Source organism: Carcharodon carcharias, chromosome 9 (assembly GCF_017639515.1).
Source record: "Carcharodon carcharias isolate sCarCar2 chromosome 9, sCarCar2.pri, whole genome shotgun sequence".
Lineage (NCBI taxonomy): Eukaryota > Metazoa > Chordata > Chondrichthyes > Lamniformes > Lamnidae > Carcharodon > Carcharodon carcharias.
This window is the reverse complement of record NC_054475.1, coordinates 152,648,959-152,671,607: the sequence shown is the minus strand read 5'-3', so window position 1 is coordinate 152,671,607 and position 22,649 is coordinate 152,648,959.

The following is a 22,649-nucleotide window of genomic DNA, read 5'->3' as shown; positions in this document are numbered from 1 at the left end:
GGTGGCATCTTTGCAACTTCCTTTGTGTTTAGCAATGTTACTAATGGCTTATGATCAGTGCAGTCCAAGTACATAATCAGAGAATTTCTCACATGCCCGAGTCACTGTGAGGGCTTCTTTTTTGATCACCGCATAGCGCTTTCCATTCTCAGTGAATGGCCTGGATGTGTAGTAAACAGATCTTCTTTTGTCATCACTTCGGGCCTGGAATGGCACTGCTCCCAGTCCATGTTGCAGATGCATCAGTTACCACAATCGTGGAAAGTTCAGGGTCATAGTGGGCTAGGACCCCTAAGAATGTTAACATCATTTTGATTTGTTCCAATGACTGCTGCTGATGCTCAGCCCAGCACCATGCCTGGTCCTGTATTAAAAGATATCTGAGGGGTTCATTTATCTTAGCTAAGTGAGGCAGGAATTTACCTAGTTGGTTGACCATGACCATAAATCTTTGTAGTCCTGTTACATTTCTAGGTGGCAAAATTCCTTAATTGCCTTTATTTTCTGTGGGTCTGAAATAATCCTGGTTGCTTGTATAATGTGCCCTAAGCCAGTCTCTTGCAGTTAAGACTTTCCTGATCCTTTTATCATCTGCCTGTTTCATTGACCCATAGATCAAGGTGTCCTCCATGTGGCTTATAACACTGTCAATGCCCTGCAGTATATTGGACATTGTCCTTTGACTATTTCTGGGGCTGATGTGATGCCAAGTGGCGTATGGTTAAAACAGTACTGCCCAAAGGACATGATGAAAGAAGTTAAGAATTTGGACCGCTGGTCCAATGGCAATTGTCAAAGTCCACTATTGATGCCAAGTTTGGTGAAGGTGGTGCTTCTTATAAGTTTGGACAAGTTCTCATCTACTGATGCCATTAGATGCCTTTCTCTTTTCACTACCTTGTTGAGGCATGTTAGATCAACGCAGATACAAATGGAACCATTTAGCTTAGGGACTGGCATGGACCGGAGCACCACCTGGCTGGTTTGGTGACTGATGTAATGACCCCTTGTTGCAACATCACTGCAATCTCACTCCTCACTTTTTTCAGAAGTGGGTGTGGGACCTTCCTTGGCTTGAATAGACAAAGAGGCATAGCATCTGTCTTGGGTGTAATATGATAAACTGTGTTCTGCTTACCCAAGCCTGTACAAAATGCAGGGAATTCCCTCCTAAATTCATTATTGTGTGTTTTTGTGTCGACATCACCGACTTTTAGAAGCAGGTTCAGAGCTATGCAGGCTTTTCTGCTCAACAAGAAGCATTGTTTAGTCTTGATAATGTAAAATGTTTCAGAAATTTCTCTATCTTTGTAATTCAGTGTTGTATCTGGCTGGCCTTGAACATCTAACTTGATTGCCATTAACCATGGCATTGAGCAGAGGGCATTTGCAGTGTCACTGTATTCAGCCATGAAACTCTGTCAGATAACACTGAGACACCAGCTCCTGTGTCTAGCTTGAAGTTGGTCAGATGCCCATTTATATCAATGCCCATCCAATACTGGCTTGTATTTTTCTTTATTTCTCCTAAGTGGGTGTTTTCCTGGCTGTCAAGGTCTTGAATGTCTTGAACAAATGTTCCTTTAACAGACTTCACTTTCTGTCTTGTAAACTCCAATTTCCTGGAACAACAGACCACTTTAAAATGGCCAAACTTGCCACTCCCATGGGACTGCACCATTTTGCTTGGGGGGAGGGGGGGTGTCATTCTTCCTGCCTGTGGACATCCTTCCAGCCACAGCGGCGACATTGGAAAATGGCACTTAGAGCCGTCAGGGTGTTTTCCTGGTTGTTGCTTTGCTAAACTTTCCGTTTTACAACCCAAATATTGAACAACATCATTGGCTGTTCTCGGGAAATTTCCCTCGCATCTCTGACAAAAGCCTAATTCTGCCTCTGCTCTTCAGTCTGTCTGGCCAGTTGCACAGCTTTGCTTAAACTTAAATCTTCCTAAGATTGTAAGCAGTCAGAGAGATCCTCATGTAAAAAAATCCATCACTATTCTATCTCTGATTGGGTCATCTTTTAGTGTTTGATACTCACAATTCATTGCTGAATGAGTCAATCCCTTCACCCTGTTTTTTACTGTGCCGATTAAATTTCATCTTCTCAATGACAATATTTTTACGAAGACTGAAATATGAGTCAAAGGCTCCGATGACATTCTCGTAGGAGGTTGTCTCTTTCTTCACCCCCCCCCATCAGGGCAGCAGGTCATCTGCTATGCTCCCAACAGCATGTAACAAAGTCCTAACTTGATCTTTGTTCTCTTTACTTGCAAGGCACGAGGCATTGTGGTACCAGGTAAAACATCTTCACAAATTTTGCCATTGTTTAGCCTTACTAGGGCCCTCTATATTTTGAAATTATTCTGGTAGGGGTAAAATAGTAGTAATTTCCCACCCTGATCTGTGGTTGTCTTTTCCCGCACTGCTTGTCTTGCCAGTCACTGGGCTGCCCTCATTATTTTGTTGTCTCTGGTGTGGTTGCTGGGTTGGCCTCCAAGTCCTTCATCTGCTGAGCTGCACTGTTGCTGGGCATCACTTGAGGCATTTCCTGCCATTTTCTACTGTTTCTCTGTGGGTGTAGTCACTGCTGCCACCACCTGTTATCATGGTTTTATCTTGGGATTTATCGGCTTCTTACTCAAGTAGAGATCTTGCTGGAAGCAATGGGTTTTTGTTGAAAACATACCTACTTACATGCTAACTATTTACAAAGGTTAAGTAAGACAAAGACATAGCTGGAGCTACTCTCTAAGATGCTTCTCACTCATCTTCTCTCAGTGAGTGATATCACTGTGATATAACTCCTTATGCAAATGCTTAGTAGCTATCATTAGAGTTAACCCGTTATCTATATTCCTGAGAGATAAGCAATACATGCATAGTTATTTCAAACAATAGCACCTGATCTTCTTGATGTATCACTGTGTCGTAACACCCTGCTGACTTTGTGTTAACCAAATACAAATCTGTATCTTTCGATGTCACACTGCTTTGTAACTCTCTGTAAACTGTACACAAACCTGTACATAACTGTTTTCAATCTCTTCCTGTCGTGTAACATAATGCACACTACAGGCTCTCCTATATCTCTGTCACTGTCTTGTGCACACTAAGGATCATGCAAGCTGTGTGCTATGCCTTTTCAGACCCGCCAAGAACACTCATTGCTTGATCAGGCGACATCAAACGATAGCATGCACCTTTTATTTGTCAAAAAAACCTTTAGTCTTAGGTAATCTAAATCATAATTTAATTTTATGAATCCCTGTCTCTTTCTTGCACTATTTGGAGGTAGCACAAAAAGGAGTTGTAGTGGAGGAGCTACTGGAATCAAATCCTCCTTTTTCCTGACTCATTTAGTTAATTCCCTGTCTAGAGTCGAACTGAGACATCCTGACCAGAGACACCCCAGGTTTGATACTGGCATATATTAATTGACTTATCTACCCTCAGCTGGTGAAGTTTAGAGATGTTGAGGCCCTTCACAAGGAAGGGAAAAAATACCCTGGCATCCACTCGTGATTGTTCTCCAGTGACTCTGGCTGGAAAGTCTGCAGTGGAGGGAGAATCATAGGATGTAATAGCACAGAAGAGGCCTTTCAGCCCATGTAGTCTGTCCCAGTTCCCTTCAAGGGCAATTTAGCTCGGCCCTCTCCCTCCCAGTAGCCCTGCAATTTCTTTCATCTCAGGTGTTGATCCAATTCCCTTTCGAATGCCTTGATTGAACTTGCCTCCACCACGCTCTCAGGCAGTGCATTCCAGAATAACAACTCACTGTGTAACGCAAAGAATCCTCATGCTGCCTTTGGTTCTTTTGTCAGTCACCTTGACTCTGTGTGCTTTGGTTCTCAACCCTTCTACCAATGGGAAAGATTTCTCCCTATCTACAGTATCTAGACCCTCATGATTTCGAACAGCTTTATCAAATTTCCTCCCAATTTTCTCTGATCCAAGGAGAACAACTCTAGGCTTTCCAATCTATCAATGTGGCTGAAGTTCATCATCCCAGGTGCTATTCTCACAAACCTTTTCTGCACCAAGTCTTCAGATCCTTCCTAAAGTGTGATGTCCAGGACAACTGTTTTATAAAGGTGCATCATCACTTGCTTGCTTTTGTACTCTATGCCACTATTTATAATGCCCAGGATCCTGTGTGCCTTTTTAATCACTTTCTCAACCTGCCTTCTACCTTCAATGATTTGTGCACATAGAGCCCCAGATCTCTTTGCTCCCATCCCCTTTAGAATTTCAATCTTTATTTTATATCGCCTCTCTTCGTTCTTCCTGCCAAAATGTAGCACTTCTCACTTCTCTACCTTGCATTTCACTCAGCATGAGTCCTCCCATTCCACTAGCCAGTCCATGCCCTCATGAAGTCTGTCAGATGTTGAGGAGGATGGGGTTATGCTTGCCAATGATACTCCCAATTGTTGAAGAATTTAGGTTAAGCTATGAAGGATGAAAATTGGGGGAATTATGGGAACGTGCTCAGTTCTCAGAGAACCATTTGCCAAATAAAACCCTTTTGTAGACCAGCGAGACTGAAGAAGGGAAAAGATAGAAAAAATATTCTCCCATACTGATACAAATAAAATTCTCTGATGGATTTAAGACATTAAGGACATCAACAAACCATAAATGACTTTCGTAAACTTTGAACAGTTATTAACAGTTGTATAGCAGGAATTTTCATTTGCAGTGTGAGCAGTAAACCATGTAAAATGCACAATTTGGTTCCAAAATACATCCAATGATTGTGATCAAGAAACTGTTCACTCTTCAGAAGTGGCTGAAATGTCAGTAGAAGTGTGCAGCAAAGAATATTCCAATACTGGCACTTTAAATAATGAGAAATGTTAATGGCTTATTTTTTATGCAAAGGAAAAGGTTTCAAAGTCAATTAATTGAAGGTTTAAGACCAGGAATGATTCAGATACCCGGGAACTCCATTGTTACAGCTTCTGATGTTCTTTTCCTCAGAGTGAACGGCTTGACTGCAGCTTCTGTAAATTAGACAGTGAAACAGATGCTGCTCCTCTGAGCTGAGGCATTGCCTGGGTGGAGGAAAATAAAATTGGCTATACCAAAGTCAGCCTGATTTCCCATGCATTAATTTTAATGAATGGATAATCAGACAGGCTCCTTTACAGTGGTCTGCTCAATTTTCCCTATTCCTTTTCACCTTGCCCTTACCCACATGCTTTGCTCCTCAAGCAGGAACTGTGGCCTTTGCTGATTTGGCAAAGCCCAGATCTGATACTTACCCCAATCACAGCAAATGTCTTACAGAACTTTATGCCGACTCCCATTTGAAAAGGTTGAACATTAGAAACACTCGCCAGTATTGAAATAAGGTGGTAATAATGGTGTAGTGTCATACACAATATTTTCAGACATTACCCCCTCAACGCACTAGTGATCCAGTGTTGCTAGACAAATCAAAATGCTGAACTTAGTTTAAAGAGACATGGGAGACACACCATCAAAGGGTCCACAGATCACCTCCGTATAGAGTTGCAATTTCTGATGCTGCCTCGCCCTTTAAGCTGCTGGAAGTACTGAATTCCTGAATCAGCAGCCATTTTATATTCATAGAATGGAAAAGCTCTCAAGTGGAAATTTTAGGTGGAAATTTTGCCGCTACCCCTACTACAAATAGGCCGATGAACCTGACCATAGAAAGTCCTCCAGCACCGCCTCTGGCAATGGGTGAAAAGCCCCTCATCACCCTGCCAAGAATTATTCCGGCTACAGTATCTTTGAAACTAGTATGATCAGGATAGACTAACACAACAGGTTAAAGGTCTAAAATGGGGCCTGCTCTCAATGTTATCGTACCTTCACAGCTAATTGACCCCAGTTGAAATTGCAGGCGTGGCCTTTATGTGCCTTCCTCACAGGGAACAATGCCTATTCTGCTTCCGGTTGTGGCCTCCCATTGGCAGCATGGGCTCATAAAATAATCCCCCACATTTTTAGACCACAATTACCAAGTTGAATTCAGAAAGCATAAACAACAACCCCATGGTGACAAGCAATAGCTTATCTCCAGACTTAAGCTGGAGTTTTCCGGTCAGAGGGCGGGCATGTCATTTAACCTAGAAACATAGAAACTAGGAGCAGGAGTAGGCCATTCAGCCCTTTGAGCCTGCTCTGCCATTCATTATGATCATGGCTGATCATCCAATTCAATAGCCTGCTCCCGCTTTCTCCCCATATCCTTTGATCCCTTTTGCCCCAAGAGCTATATCTAACTCCTTCTTGAAAACATACATTATTTTGGTCTCAACTACTTTCTATGGTAACGAATTCCACAGGCTCACCACTCTCTGGGTGAAGAAATTTCTCTTCATCTCAGTCCTAAATGGTCTACCCCGTATCCTCAGACTGTGACCCCTGGTTCTGGACTCCCCACCATCGGGAACATCCTTCCTGCATTTACCCTGTCTAGTCCTGTTAGAATTTTATAGGCTTCTTTGAGATACCCCCTCATTCTTCTGAACTCCAGCGAATATAATCCAATCGATTCAATCTCTCCTCATATGTCAGTCCCGCCATCCCAGGAATCAGTCAGGTAAACCTTCGCTGCACTCCCTCTACAGCAAGTACATCCTTGCACTAGCCAAGGGGGCACAATGCCAATTCAAGCTCATCTTCAACACTTGCCTGCCAAAAGTTGCTGGAAAGTCTGTGGCCTGCCATGATGAGAATGTGATTGTCCACGTATGCAACAATCCCTATTTCCCAAAACGTTGATCATTTTCTCCTGTTGTAATAACTATGGTTTTGCTAAATGTTGGACTGCACCTTTAAGAATAGTCTTGTGATATAAGATCACATGATCTGTGTAAGCCAATGTGTTAGCAGCATGGGCTACCTCCACAGTCTGTGTAGAGATAGAGATGGAGTTGAAAACACATGTGTAGTTGCTGCTGGCTGTATTGTAAATAAACCTAATGTTTCCACTTAGAAAGCTGTCTGCAGATCAACTCAATTACAAATAGGCAACAAGGCCACACTATAACAAGCTGGAGTTGAGGATAAATCAGGATAAATCAAGATAAATCAGAATCGGTATTGTACCTTGCTCAGCGATTGTATCATCATCCGTTTAAAATAACAAAAGATATACTCACTCAAAATGCCACAATTTGGTAGAATCAATCCCTTTGAGCCAGCCATAGATGATTGGTCTCAGAATATAGAATGCCTTGCGTTCTCCTTTTAAGAGAACAAAATCATGGAGGAAGAGAAGAGGAGAGCGATCCTCTTGAATACCTGTGGGCGCAAAACCTACAGTTTGTTTCGAAGTTTTACAGCATCCAGTGCTCCAGATTTGAAGAATTTCAGAGAAATGGTGGACCTCGTGAAGGGACATTTTCAACCCAATCCCTCAGGCATGATGCGGAAATTTTGGTTCAATGCGCGAAATAAAGCCCTGGGTGAGACAATTGCTAGCTACATGGCGAAGTTGAAGCAATGAACGGAACATTGCCAGTTTGGTGAGACTCTGAACAACATGCTCGGAGATTGTTTAGTGTGTGGTGTGAAAGAAGACACTATTCAGAGAAGATTGCTGGCTGAAGTGAATCTGGATTTTAAGAAGACGTTAGAAATAGCGCTGGCTATGGAAAGTGCTGTAAAAGCTTCACAAACTAATACAAGGGGTGCAAAATAACACCGTACTCCAAATTGGGCGGGAACAGTCAGCTGAAGTAGTGCGAATAAGTGGGACCGCGCCGCAAAGTGGGGAACAGTCCCAGCTAACCGAAAAATCTAAGAAATAATTTAGCAGCCAAATTGAAGAACAACTTTAATCGATGTGGAAACAATCAGTCTTTTATTGATTGGCAGTTAAAAAAGAAGAATGTTACTTTTGTCACAGAAGTGGACATATAATGAGACAGAGCAAAGAGAGATTTAAATAGGCTTGCAAACAACAGTAGAAGCCCAATGAAATCTACAGTGTGGAAGAGCCTGAAACAACACATTCTGACATTTATTCATTGTTCAACATGAAAGTTGGGAAGACAGAGCCAATATTTGTTACAGTACAAGTGAATGGTAAACCAGTAAAAATGGAAGTAGACACAGGAGCTTCCACTACTGTAATTGAAGAACACACTTTCAGATATTTAAATATTGGTGAGCGTCAATTAAATTTGGAATGGACATCTGCCAAGCTGAAAACGTACACAGGTGAAGAAATCCAAGTAAAAGGTATCAGCAGAGTAACTGTCCATTATAGAAACCATTCAGCACAGCTACCCCGATGGTGGTAGTATGTGAAGGGCCAAGTCTTCTTGGGCAAGATTGGTTAAAGGAGATTAAATTAAACTGGACCGAAATCTTCCAGTTGAGAGCAAGTGGATTATCAGGGCTGCTTAAAAAGTATGTCACTGTCTTCAAGGATGAACTGGGAAAAGTCCAAGGCCTGCAGACCAAGATTTATGTGGATCCAGAAGCAACCCCTCGTTTCATGAAAGCAAGACCAGTGCCATATGCCCTGAGAAAGAAGGTTGATGCTGAGCTGAACCATCAAGAGAGGTTGGGTGTGATAAAAGTGGTTCAGTTCTCAGAATGGGCAGCACCCATAGTCCCTGTCCTTAAACCAGACCAAAACATCAGAATTTGTGGGGAATATAAACTAATGGTCAACAGAGCAGCCAAACTGAACAGGTACGCCATTTCAAAAATTCAAGAATTCAGTTCATGAATTCAAGAAATTGCGAAGCTAGCAGGACGGACAATGTATACAAAGCTTGACATGAGTCATGGATATCAGCAATTAGGGTTAGATGATGCCCTTTGGAATTCGCCACAATTAATACCCACAAAGGGTTATATCAATATATACGCTTGCCTTTCGGTGTTTCCCCAGTCTGTGCCATCTTTCAGGGAACAATGGAAAGTTTACTGCAGGGACTACCCCAGGTTGTAGTCTACTTAGACAATGTGCTGATAACTGGATTCACTGAAAAGGAGCATTTGGCTAACCTAGAGGAAGCCCTAAAACGCTTTTTACAAGCAGGAATGCAACTGAAAAAGGAAACATGCATTTTTCAAGCAAAGGAAGTAATCTATTTGGGCCACCGGGTATATTGTTAGGGGTTACACCGGGTTGAAGAGAAGGTTAAAGCAATAAGAGAGACACCTGCAGCCAAGAATGCCTCTCAACTTAAATAATTTTTAGGGATGATAAATTATTATGAGCGTTTTTTACCTAATTTACCTACAGTTCTGGCCTCTTTGCATTCACTGCTACAAGAGAACCAACGTTGGTCTCGGGAGGTACCCTGTAAAGAGTCTTTCATGAAAGTGAAATAGCTGTTGCATTCATCCAATCTGTTAGTGCATTATGACCAGATGAAAGACTTGATGCTAACATGCGGTATGTCTCCCTATGGAATAGGAGTGGTGCAATCACAAGGAATGGATGACAGAATGGAGCTGACAATAGGCTATGTATCCAGGACGCTTACCACAGCTGAAAAAGGATACTCTCAGATTGAAAAGGAAGGTCTGTTGATCATTTTTAGCGTAAAGCAATTTCACCAGTGTCTGCATGGCCAACATTTCATGATTGTATCAGACCACAAACCACCATTGGGTTTGTTTAGCAAGGAAAAGGCTATATCATCCATAGCCTCAGCAGTAATACTGTGATGGGCCCTAATTTTGGTGGCTTATGAATACACCTTTGTGCATAGGCCTGGCATTCACATCTCAAATGCCGATGCCCTGAGTCACCTGCCCTTACAAGAAAATGACGAACATGTCCCAGTTCCACAGGAATTCATTTTACTGTTAAATTTTCTAGATGCTTTGCCAGTCTGTACCAGACAGATCCGAGATGGCACAAGTCAGGACCCCGTCCTCTCTTGAGTGTGAGACCAAGTGTTACATAGTTATCCCAGGAGCCTGTCTCCGATGAAATGAAACCATTCTTCACTCGCAGACACGAGATGAGCAGTCAAGATGGCGTTCTATTGTGGGGTGTATGGGTAATAGTTCCTTCAAATGGAAGGGAGGCACTTTTAGTTGAACTACACAGTGCGCATCCAGGGATCTCCCATTGGAAGACCATAGCACGCATTAACCTATGATGACCAGGGATAGATGGCGATATTGAAAATGTGGTAAAGCACTGTGTGCAATGCCCGCAGCTGCAAAACGTTGCCAGTGGCAGCTCCATTCACCCATGGGATTGGTCTGGTAGACCCTGGGTGCGGTTACACATCGACCCAGTCGGACCCTGAGATCTCTGAGATCCTCCAATTCTGACACCCTGAGCATCCCCAATTTTAATCGTTCCACCATTGACATCCATGCCTTCAACTGCCAGGGTCCTAAGCTCTGGAATTCACCCCCCGCCGACAACTCCAAACTCCCTTCCCTCCTGAAGATGCTTTTAATAATCTACTTATTTGACCAAGCTTTTGGTTGGCCTCGATATTTCCTTACGTGTCTCAGTGTTAGATTTTGTTTGAATAATGCTCCTTTGAAGTGCTTTAGGATTTTACTAAGTGAAAGGGGTTTTATAAATAAAAATTGGCATTGCTGTTGTTCACCCTCCTGAGCAAAGGGACTGATCTGCAAAGAATTACAAAATAAAAATTGGAGATGGGTGGGGGCTTCAGAATTCCAGCTGTGTTTCGAGCCTGGAGGTTCTACATACAACCTTGCGGAAGTATACCCACTGCGCCTCCAGTCTCCTGCATTTCAGCTGCCGTCGCTACACCAGGACCGATCTGGAGATTAGGAGCGGGGATTCCTGGCTTAGTGAGTCCCCATGCCTGGCACCACCCTCTGCTTGCCATTTGCCTTGTAAAGAGGCCAAATTAAGTTCCAGCCCTAAGAAAGCAGTGAGGTAATGTCAGGAAGTGGCAGAGACCCATCACAGCCAAAGCTTCACTGCTTTCTTGATGTTTCCCGCAAATTGACATCAGTAGAAACTCGATGAAGGACGACTGGTTGGGTCGGGGGTGGTGGTGGGGTTAGATTTTCAACTTTCTGCCTGGTCATAAAACTGGCATTGCAAATCAAGCCACCCATCGTAGAAACTGCCTGATAATATTTATCACGGTTTTTAGTGAGTAACAACCTTTCAGGTGAGAGTAGTTGAGGCTCTTTGAAGAGGAATCTGTCATATTTATAAATTCCTCTCACTGAATGTTCTTTGCCTTCAATGATTATCACACTTCATGAGTTTTTTTTTACATGTCTATGCATGCTCAATATTTATTTTGGAATTTGAACTTTAACCTTCATTTTTATAAGTTTGCAATAAAGGTGCATTATTATTATTACAAAATCACTTACACACATGTTTTTGACTCAAAGCATGTGTATCTTTTAAAGCTTTTAAGGACATTCAGTACTGGAAGGATTAGAAGGATTATTGGAGCGGCTATAAATTCTGTACAGTTTTATTGCTTGGATATCGTTGTGGTCCACTATTTATTTTTATGTTGTGGGCTGATTCTGGAATATCTCTCTGGAGGTTAGGATCCTCCCGCTTTTTCCTGGATTGAAGGCACTGCTGACCTCTGTTTTAATATTTTCTTGCTGATTTCTGTGAATGTTTGTGCTGGGTTTCCAGTACTATTTCACCTTTTGATGATTGTTAATGTTGAGCATTCCCACATCAGGGACAGCAAAAGGAAGATGTAGAGTAAAGCTCCCTTAACTTTCCATTGAGGGCTCCCAAGTCAAGCACAACAAGGGTAGGATTCAAGGTGAACTTCCTCCACATTGGATAACCAAGCTCCACCATGCCTGGTTTAGAACGGGTTAAAGGCAGGATAAAGTTTCACTAAAACCCCTTCATTGAGCACTCAAAATCAGTTCTGTATTCGAGGAGAAAAGAATTAAGCTTCTCCCTAAACTTACACCGTCGAGCAGTAAATCAAAAACAAAATGCTGCGGATGCTGGAAATCTGAAGTTAATACAATTCTGATGGAAAGTCATCAACCTGAAACCTGAGGACCATTTTCCCTCCCTCTATAATGTGCAGGAAAGCATTGGGGGAGGTGGTTAAGTTGTCAAATTCCCAAATGACAACCCCAACCCGCCACTTGGAAATTGCCTGTTCCCAATTTAGCTGGGACAGATATCAGAGCACCTGAGTAACCTGCTCCTGAGAGGACGATCCGTAATTACATTTAATTGTGGTATCATCCCTGCTATTTTGACAGCAATTTAAAATTAACATTTCCTGCATGGATTTTCCAGGTCTTGGGAACTCAGCAGCTAAAGGGAAGTCGGAGCAGTTGGGTCCAGCCATTAAGAGCTGTTTATAGCACTGCTTGTGGGCCAGGAGAGGCAGGTGGGCTTCCCCTCCAATTCATCTCTCAAGCCATTGTTCTACCCTTCCCAAACCCCACCAAACTCCTGATTGCCCCCTTCTCCCCCTCCCTCCCAACTGCTGACCTGATATTCCCTCTTGTCATGTTGGAAATGCAGTAGTCAATCGCACGTAGCAAGGTCTCATGAACAGCAATGTGATAATGACCAGATAATTTTTTTTTGTGATGTTGATTGAGGGATAAATATTTGCTAGGACACTAGGAATAACTCCGCTGCTCTTTTTTGAATTAGTGGAATGGGATCTTTTACATTCACCGGTTGGGGTCTCAGTTCAACATCTCATCCAAAAGACAACACCTCTGACAGTGCAGCACTCCCTCAGCAGCACACAGGAGCATCAGCCATGACTTTTGCACTCAAGTTCTTGAGTCGGATGTTTCTGAATCAGAAATAAGGCCACCGTAGGGATAATGGAATGGTAGAGAGAGAGAGAGAGAGAGAGAGAGAGATAGTGTTGGGAGAACTGTAAGAGGTCCAAGACCACAGGGGTAGGCGGATAAATGAACGACAGTGGGAGAAAGAGAGAGAGAAACAGTGAGACAGAGAGCACCGTGAGAACAAATGAACAAAAAATGACTAACATCACAGGACAGCAAGTAGGTAATTGGTCATTGAGATTAAGGTTTCCCCCTCCAAACTTGGGAAGTGGCTTAAAATAGCATCGAGAAATTATAAAGTGCTATATTAAATTTATAGCTTAACTAGTTAAAGTGATAAATAAAGATATAAATAAGTGAAACATTTAAATGAATGCACTATAAATTAAGGTGAAGTCAGCAGAAGGGAAGCAGCTGATTGACAAGTAGCTGGTAAGTCTATATTTATTTAAATATTATGTCTTTTTCAGTTAAGTCAGTTAATCGTTAAATAAATAGTGGCATAGCAGGGTATCTCAGTGCTGTGGTGTGCACATCTTGTCCAAGATGCTTCTCATGTCCTGGTCAACCATATGTGTGGGAATTGTCGATAGCTGGTGTAGCTTGAGCTCTGGAATTTGGTGTTTGAGCAGCAGCTGGCGTCATTGTGGTGTACCCATGAGGTTGAAAACTACGTAGATAGCACATTTATAGATGTGGCCACAGCTTAAGGATGTGAAGGCAGAGGGAATGGGTGACCACTAGACAGTTGAGGAGGTCAGGCAGGAGCCCCCTGGTGTGCATCTCACTCTCCAACAGGTATTCAGTTCTGAATACTGGTGAGTGTGATGCTTCCTCTGGGGAGTGCAGCCAAAGCCAAAACCATAACACCACAACTGTACAAGGAGGCAGGAGGAAGATTGGGAAATCGATAGTGGTAGCAAATTCTATAGTTGGGGGAACAGGCGGTGTTTCTGCGGCCCCAGGTGTAAATTCAGGATGGTATGTTTCCTTCTCGGTGCCAGGGCCAAGGATGTACTAAATGACTGCAGACCAGCCTGAGTGGGGAGCATGGACAGTCAATGTTGTGATCCCTATCACTACCAAGAACATAAAGTTTAAAAAGGGCTGAGGTCCTGCAGGCAGAATTTAGGTAGCTAGGAGGGAAACTAGCAAGCAGGACTTGGGAGCAGTAATCTCCGGATTTCACCTGGTGCCATTCTCTAATGAGTGTAGAAATAGGAGGGCAGAGCACAGGAATAAGTGGCTGGAGAAATGGTGCAGGAGGGAGGGCTTTAGATTCCTGGGACATTGGAATAGGTAATGGAGGAGATGGGACCTGACGTGTTCGGGCTGGATGCGTTGCAGCTGAGTAGAGATGGGATCAACGTCCTTGCAGGGAGGTTTGCTCATGCCATTGGCAAAGGTTTAAACTTAACTTGGCAGGGTTGTGGGAGCCAGGAGGTAACATTAGGGTAGAAAAGCAAAATGCACAGAAGGATAAGGGGGAGACAGATAACACAAGTGTAAGAAATAGTCTTAAAGTTAAGGAGTTTAGGGCCACAGTCACCTTCACGGCCATTGGCTCCACTGTCCTCACCTTGCTCTGAGCATGCAGGTCTGGTTGCTGGAGGCAGCACAGTTCCATAAGCATTTCCTTTGTAAAGAGCAGATGTCTCACACTCTGCTCCTCAGTAAGTGGAGATAAGAAAAACGCTCCCGGAAAACCCAAAGCACATAAGGCCTCCTGCTGAGGCCCTTCCCCACCTTTGCAAGCAGCTTGTCCTCTTCTTTGCTGTCTCTGGTCCATCTCCCTCTCATGCTTCAGTCCAAAGGGAATTGCAGCACCTATGACTGGAAGGAAGTGGTTTAACCAGAATGACTTGATTGAAACATATAAGATTCTGAGGGGGTCTTGACATGGTGGATGGGGTGAAGATGTTGCCTCTTGTGGGAGAATCTAGAATTAGGGGCCACTGTTTAAAGTAAAGGGTTGCCCATTTAAATCTGAGATGAGGTAAAAGTTTTTCTCTCAGAGGGTGGTGAGTCTTTGGAACTCTCTCCCTGAAAAGGTGGTGGAAGCAGAATCTTTGAATATTTTTAAGGCAGAGGTGGGTAGATTCTTGGTAAGCAAGGGGGTGATCGGTTATCGGGGGTAGATGGGATGTAGATTTGAGGTTACTATCAAATCAGTCATGATCTTATTAAATGGTGGAGCAGGCTCGAGGGGCTGAATGGCCTACTCCTGCTCCTTGTCCACATGTTCGTATGTTTTTAACCCAATTGCACCCACAACCAATGCCTTTTCCATGTTCAGCGCGCCCAGCCGACTTTCAAATGTTTACCAACTCTTCAAAAGAAACAATAATTTCACAAACTCAAAGAGAGACATCAAAAACAATCAGCCGCCAACCTGCAAGGTGGACCCTTTAAATAGCACTGTTGTTGGGCTCCTTTGTACTACTGAATGCATGTTCCATTGTGCAAGGTCAAGAAAGGGCCTTAACTGAGGTCAAAGATAGCAGCAAACCAATGTCACGGCTTACTCTACATGCAGTTAGCACACATTTCAAAGACCCACATTAACTACCTCACCAAGGTGACTTTAGGAGCAGGCCATGCCAGAGGTGCACACTATTAGGCATGGACACCATTTTGGTAACAAAGAGGTGCTAGTAGCTCCGAAACAAATGGCCACTATGGAGTCCAATTTTACTGCCAAGAACTCTTGCAAATCTATGCACATCAGATCCTTCAACATTGCTGGGTCAAAATCCTGGGAGTTTCTACATCACAGCACTTTGGGTGTCCCTGTACCACGTAGACTGCAGCAGTTCAAGAAGATGGCTCACCACAACTTTTCAAGGGCAGTTAGAGATTGGAAATAAATGCTGGCCTTGCCTAGCGGTAAACATATCCCATGAACAAATAAAACAATAGTCTTCTTCCTCATCAACCCCGGATGCCACCTACCTCATGGCCTGGTTTTTTACCTTGGTGGGCGGGTGCAATTGGTGGGCCTGGGCTCGGCCAGGAAACAGACACCTGACCGCAATTTCACGCTGGCTAGCCAATTAACGACCAGCCAGCATGAAGTGCTCGATGAAAAGCTCAGCGCTGCTGGGCTGGGGGCAGGAGGAGGGTGGGCAATGACATCAACACTGGTGCGGGCAAGCGCTGAGAGAAAAGCTCGCTCAAGGCTTTCCAGGCTCTCCCAGAGAGCTGCCTCAGGGAGCTGCAGACCCAAAAATGTTCCAATAAACTTTTAAAAATCAGAAAAAAAAACATCTGAGCATCACAGTCAAGCACCTGAGAATATAGATGATAAAAGTGCTGCCCACAGATTATTATTTTTTCTTTATTTCATAACAGAAACCTCATCCCGCCCTTGGATGAGGTTTCACGAAAAGCGTAAAGGCCGCCTGGCAGATTCGCCTGTCCGCCAACCATAAGGTTGGATGGGTGATGAAAAATAGCAGACAATTGCGCCGTTAATGGGTTTAATTGCTCTCTTAATTGTCAGCGGGCGCGCTTCCGACTTTTGCGCATGCCCACCGAGTGAAACATCACATGATGACGTTGGGACACTCGCCCGAGGTCATCTCCAATGGGGTCGGGCGCACGTGTGCCTGATCAACGTAAAATTCAGCCCAAGCACGACCTGGCCTTATGCTGGTTCTCTATTTATAGGTTATTTTCATACAGGTATATGTCCATCTTGCTTTTGATTATTAGTTTTATGATTACTGACATAATTAATTAAATTCCAGGCTGTAACTCTTTTCTGGGTATCCAGAGGTGATGGAGGTCTCAGCTGCCAGTTGGAGAGCTGGCAATACCTCCATGTCACCTCTTTTAGGAAAGTCCCACCTCATCTTATGCTACTCAGGCACTTGACAGGCCAGCAGCAGGCTTCCCCTGGGATCAAGGACCCTGAAGCAGAAGTCACACCCACCAAGAATTGCTGACCAATAAGAGGCTCACAGCTCTTCAGTAGTCAACAGCACCACAGGGGGTAGTGGTGACTACTGCTGGTACTACACCCACCTGAGGCCTCGGACTGAGGAGGGACCCCCAGGCACAGGTAATTGATGGTGGGAAGGGGATAGGTGCGTTGGGGTGGGTCAAGCATAGGGGTGTCAGCAGAAAGGGCAGGGGCTGGCTTTCAGTAACCCCCACCCTTCCTGATGCTGGGCATTGACTGCTTTTGAATGAGGTAGCCCCATGCGAGCCTGCAAGCAAACATGCCAGGGTTTTCTTGTTGTATTCCCAACATGGTGAGCCCTCTGTCTGCTGCTGGGTTAACACCAGGAAAGGTGGGATGAGGCCCTTAATTGCACCTTAATTCCCACTTAGGGCCTCAACTGGCCACAGGGCAGGAGGTTCTCCACGAGCCTTCCCTCCATGGACTTAATCAGAGTAGAAGTTGGAGGGTAGCAGAGGGGACCCTGCCACCCTCCTGCCCAATTAAATGTCATCCAGCCGTGTGAGAGGTCACAATATTGTGCCCCATTTTTCTACATATAAACATCTGAAACCCTCAAATAGGTTCCAGTCTATAACTCACTTATTGTTAAAATTCATCTTTAGGTTAATCATCCATGTGCCTCAATTAAAATTTGTAACTATCATCAGGTATTTATTGTTCTATAGGTAAATCATCTAAATCCCTTGATTGGCTTACTAGGCTGATTCTTGGGATGTTCACAAGGCTGATTGCTGGGATAAAGGGATTGTCTTATGAGGATAGGTTGAGCAGGTTGGGTTTATACTCATTGGAGTTTAGAAGAATGAGAGGTGATCCTAATGAAACATATAAGGTTCTGATGAGTGTGGTGGTGGGGTTGTCAGGGTAGATCCTGGAAGGATATTTCCTCTCAGTGCGGAATCTAGAACTAGGTAGGGTGCACAGTTTAAAAATAAGGGAGCACCCATTTAAGATGGAGATAAGGGGAGATTTCTTTTCTCTGGGGATTGTTAGTGTTTGGAATTCTCTTCCACAGAGAGCAGTGAAGGCTGGGCTCTTGAGCATATTCAAGGCTGAGTTAGATAGATTTTTGATCGACAAGGGAGTCAAGTGTTATGTGGGTAGTCAGAAAGGTGGAGTTAAGGCTAAAATCAGATCAGCTATGATCTTATTGAGTGGTGGAACAGGCTCGATGGGCCGAATAGTCTACTTCTGCTCCTGTTTCTTATGATCTTATGAATTCTAGCCTGTAAGTAACGTCCAGATATCTATTCTCTATAAAACTATATGAACCGATTGATTAGATAGCATTTTGTAACATGCTCCTGGATCTGTAATTATTCACATGTAAGCTGTTTATTACTTGATTAGATTCCAGCGATGTAGCAGGTGGTATACTAGCTCTGTGTAATGAGGCATGCAAACTTGTTGCAATGTGTGAGAACTTAGGTGGTTGGCCAAATAAGAATCAATCAAACTAAACATGAAACCATGCGCAGTACCATAGTGTCCTCATTGAGCCAAGTTCCTGCTGGTAATCATAACCTCCATTTACTCCTGTCAGATAGTATGAACAACATGATGAAGAATTGCTAACTCAGAAAGGAACAAGGAAGACAATGAGCCTTTTTTACATTCAAAGAAAAATAATCCGCTACTTAGTTCACTTGCTCAGAGGATGTGTTAAATTGCAACACAACCCCTAAGTCCTGATGGCATTTGTAAACTACTCAAGCTGTGTACTTACTGTTTATTATGTAAAACAAAAACAGAAACAGAAATACCTGGAAAAACTCAGCAGCTCTGGCAGCATCGGCGGAGGAGAGCACAGTTGACGTTTCGAGTCCTCATGACCTTTCAACAGAACTAAGTAAAAATAGGAAAGGGATGAAATATAAACTGGTTTAAGTGGGGGCTGGGGGGGGGGTGGAGGCAGGATTGTTGGGACAAGCAGCCAGTTTATTATGTAATTTGGCTTTGCTAACTATCCAGTAACAGCAATTCAAGATGTCTACAGCTTCCCCCCTAAGCTGCCATTTCCTTCATTTTCCCTCCTGACTCCAAAGTAACTGATGGAGATATGACAGTCTGTCTAATTTCTTATAGGGGTTGCATTACTATTTGTTGCAAGTAACTCAGTTTATTCTCTTCAGAACAATGGAGCTACTTGATCACTTCCATGGTTCATTCATATCATCTTTTTTCAATTTAAATCTCTCCTATATATATATCTCTATCCATAGTTTACTTTCTACCTATCTAACAATTTTAGGATTTATACCTACCTCTCTATCCATCCTTACATCTTTCTTCCTTTTATTTTCTTCTTGTTCATCATTGGGGGAGTTATGGTCCATCATCCTAGGGATGCAGAAATGTTTGCTCACTTGAGGAAAATGGTTATCCTCAATTGTCATGATCGCAACAACCCAGCAAAAGTGGAACTGGTATCAAACCTAGGACCTATATTAAAATCCCAAATGTATCCAGCTACCCTTTTGAATAGCTGATGATCACTCCTTCATGAAATAATAAGCACGGTGAATGTATTTTCACGAAAACGCTTTGGATGCTTACATACATTCCCAGAAAGCATTTAAATAAAAGGATAAATTTTCTGAGATTGCATGCCCGGTATAAAGCCTTACTTGATGGAGTTGAGAATTGAAGAATTAGAGGTCAGCAAGTCAAATTTGTAGTGTTCATCCATGTACAATTTTCTAATCCATGCGCAGATTCAGGTTCCATACTGGGAGTGTAGTCTTGAATAATTCACTCTAAAATTAAAATTAAATATTTTCCTTTCATCTACAGGCTTAGGAACACAACATACTAAACAACAGATGTTGACTGAGCAATTGAACCAACACTGAAGAGCACACTAAAATCAGGAGACCAGAACCAAACTGCACTCAGTCATAGCTGTACTCCTGGACCTCACTGATTTATTTCTAAATGCACCACCACTGTCTCTCCCATTTTTAAATTATAATAGGATACTACTCAGGAATTTAGAAATTATCTCAAACATTAGGTAAGTTCAGCAGTTGAGGCTTTGATTCACAAAATTGAATCATTGTATTTGGCCAAGAGCTGCTACTCGGGATTACTGATGTAGGAAACTGATAGATCATACGAACTGCAGATTGGTTTTTCCCCCCAGAATTTGTTGTGGAGAGGAAAAATTAGCATTCAGGCAATCTATGTGATGCATGGGCTATATGTGGAGGTTTTTTTGAAAAGACATTAAACCAAGGCACTGTCTGCCATCTCAGGTGGTGGTAAAAGATCCCCTGGCACTGTTAAAAGAAGAGTCTTCCTGGTGTGGTGGCCAATATTTATCCCTCAACCAACATCACAAAATCAGATGACTTGGTCATTAACTCTTTGCTGTTTGTGGGAGCTTGCTCTGTGCAGAATAGGTGCAGCATTTTTGAAGTGACTGCACTTCAATAATACTTCATTGCTGGCAAAGGGCTTTGGGACATCTTGAGGAGATGAAAGGTGATATAAAAATGCAGGCATATGTGTTCATGTACTGAGAATGGGGCAAAGTGAAAAGAAGTATATTCTCCCCTCATTGTCATACTTCAATCAATCTAAGATGTGACATTACCCCACCTCTGCAGGTATTGGGCAGCCATGGTGATATTAGTTGATAATAGGACACTTGGACAAAGTACCTGGCACCTATAAAACTGTACCCTAACACAAAAATAGTGCCTTATGGAGAGAAGGACAAAGAGTTGTGAGGATTCGTTTTTAGAGCAGGTGAAACAGTTGGCGCAAAGGGACACATTTGCTAGTTATCTATTAAGATTCAGTTGGTATAATGCCCAATTATCAATATGTTACACAGAATACTTAATGCTTTTTCCACTGCCAAAGCACTGCAGATTATTTCCACAGTTGATGCCCGCATGTACTAACCTTTCCTGGAACATTGTGTGAGATTGCTATTACATCAATTATTTGTTTCACAAGTCCAGCTGATTTGCCTTGGTTTGCCGGTTCAAAGTAAAAATGAATGAACTGTATGTGCAAGTTTTTTGCACAGATGACATATAGTATTTCAGGCCAAAGTTGACATGAACAATGTCAGAGATAAAAACAAAAAAACTGCGGATGCTGGAAATCCAAAACAAAAACAGAATTACCTGGAAAAACTCAGCAGGTCTGGCAGCATCGGCGGAGAAGAAAAGAGTTGACGTTTCGAGTCCTCATGACCCTTCGACAGAACTTGCGTTCGAGTCCAAGAAAGAGTTGAAATATAAGCTGGTTTTAAGGTGTGTGTGTGGGGGGCGGAGAGATAGAGAGACAAAGAGGTGGGGGGGGTGGTGTGGTTGTAGGGACAAAGAAGCAGTGATAGAAGCAGATCATCAAAAGATGTCAACGACAATAGTACAATAGAACACATAGGTGTTAAAATTAAAGTTGGTGATATTATCTAAACGAATGTGCTAATTAAGAATGGATGGTAGGGCACTCAAGGTATAGCTCTAGTGGGGTTTTTTTTTATGTAATGGAAATAGGTGGGAAAAGGAAAATCTTTATAATTTATTGGAAAAAAAAGGGAAGGGGGAAACAGAAAAGGGGTGGGGATGGGGGAGGGAGCTTACGACCTAAAGTTGTTGAATTCAATATTCAGTCCGGAAGGCTGTAAAGTCCCTAGTCGGAAGATGAGGTGTTGTTCCTCCAGTTTGCGTTGGGCTTCACTGGAACAATGCAGCAAGCCAAGGACAGACATGTGGGCAAGAGAGCAGGGTGGAGTGTTGAAATGGCAAGCGACAGGGAGGTTTGGGTCATTCTTGCGGACAGACCGCAGGTGTTCTGCAAAGCGGTCGCCCAGTTTACGTTTGGTCTCTCCAATGTAGAGGAGACCACATTGGGAGCAACGAATGCAGTAGACTAAGTTGGGGGAAATGCAAGTGAAATGCTGCTTCACTTGAAAGGAGTGTTTGGGTCCTTGGACGGTGAGGAGAGAGGAAGTGAAGGGGCAGGTGTTGCATCTTTTGCGTGGGCATGGGGTGGTGCCATAGGAGGGGGTTGAGGAGTAGGGGGTGATGGAGGAGTGGACCAGGGTGTCCCGGAGGGAGCGATCCCTACGGAATGCCGATAAGGGGGGTGAAGGGAAGATGTGTTTGGTGGTGGCATCATGCTGGAGTTGGCGAAAATGGCGGAGGATGATCCTTTGAATGCGGAGGCTGGTGGGGTGATAAGTGAGGACAAGGGGAACCCTATCATGTTTCTGGGAGGGAGGAGAAGGCGTGAGGGCGGATGCGCGGGAGATGGGCCGGACACGGTTGAGGGCCCTGTCAACGACCGTGGGTGGAAAACCTCGGTTAAGGAAGAAGGAGGACATGTCAGAGGAACTGTTTTTGAATGTAGCATCATCGGAACAGATGCGACGGAGGCGAAGGAACTGAGAGAATGGGATGGAGTCCTTACAGGAAGTGGGGTGTGAGGAGCTGTAGTCGAGATAGCTGTGGGAGTCGGTGGGTTTGTAATGGATATTGGTGGACAGTCTATCACCAGAGATTGAGACAGAGAGGTCAAGGAAGGGAAGGGAAGTGTCAGAGATGGACCACGTGAAAATGATGGAGGGGTGGAGATTGGAAGCAAAATTAATAAATTTTTCCAAGTCCTGACGAGAGCATGAAGCGGCACCGAAGTAATCATCGATGTACCAGAGAAAGAGTTGTGGAAGGGGGCCGGAGTAGGACTGCAACAAAGAATGTTCCACATACCCCATAAAGAGACAGGCATAGCTGGGGCCCATGCGGGTACCCATAGCCACACCTTTTATTTGGAGGAAGTGAGAGGAGTTGAAGGAGAAATTGTTCAGTGTGAGAACAAGTTCAGCCAGACGGAGGAGAGTAGTGGTGGATGGGGATTGTTCGGGCCTCTGTTCGCGGAAGAAGCTAAGGGCCCTCAGACCATCCTGGTGG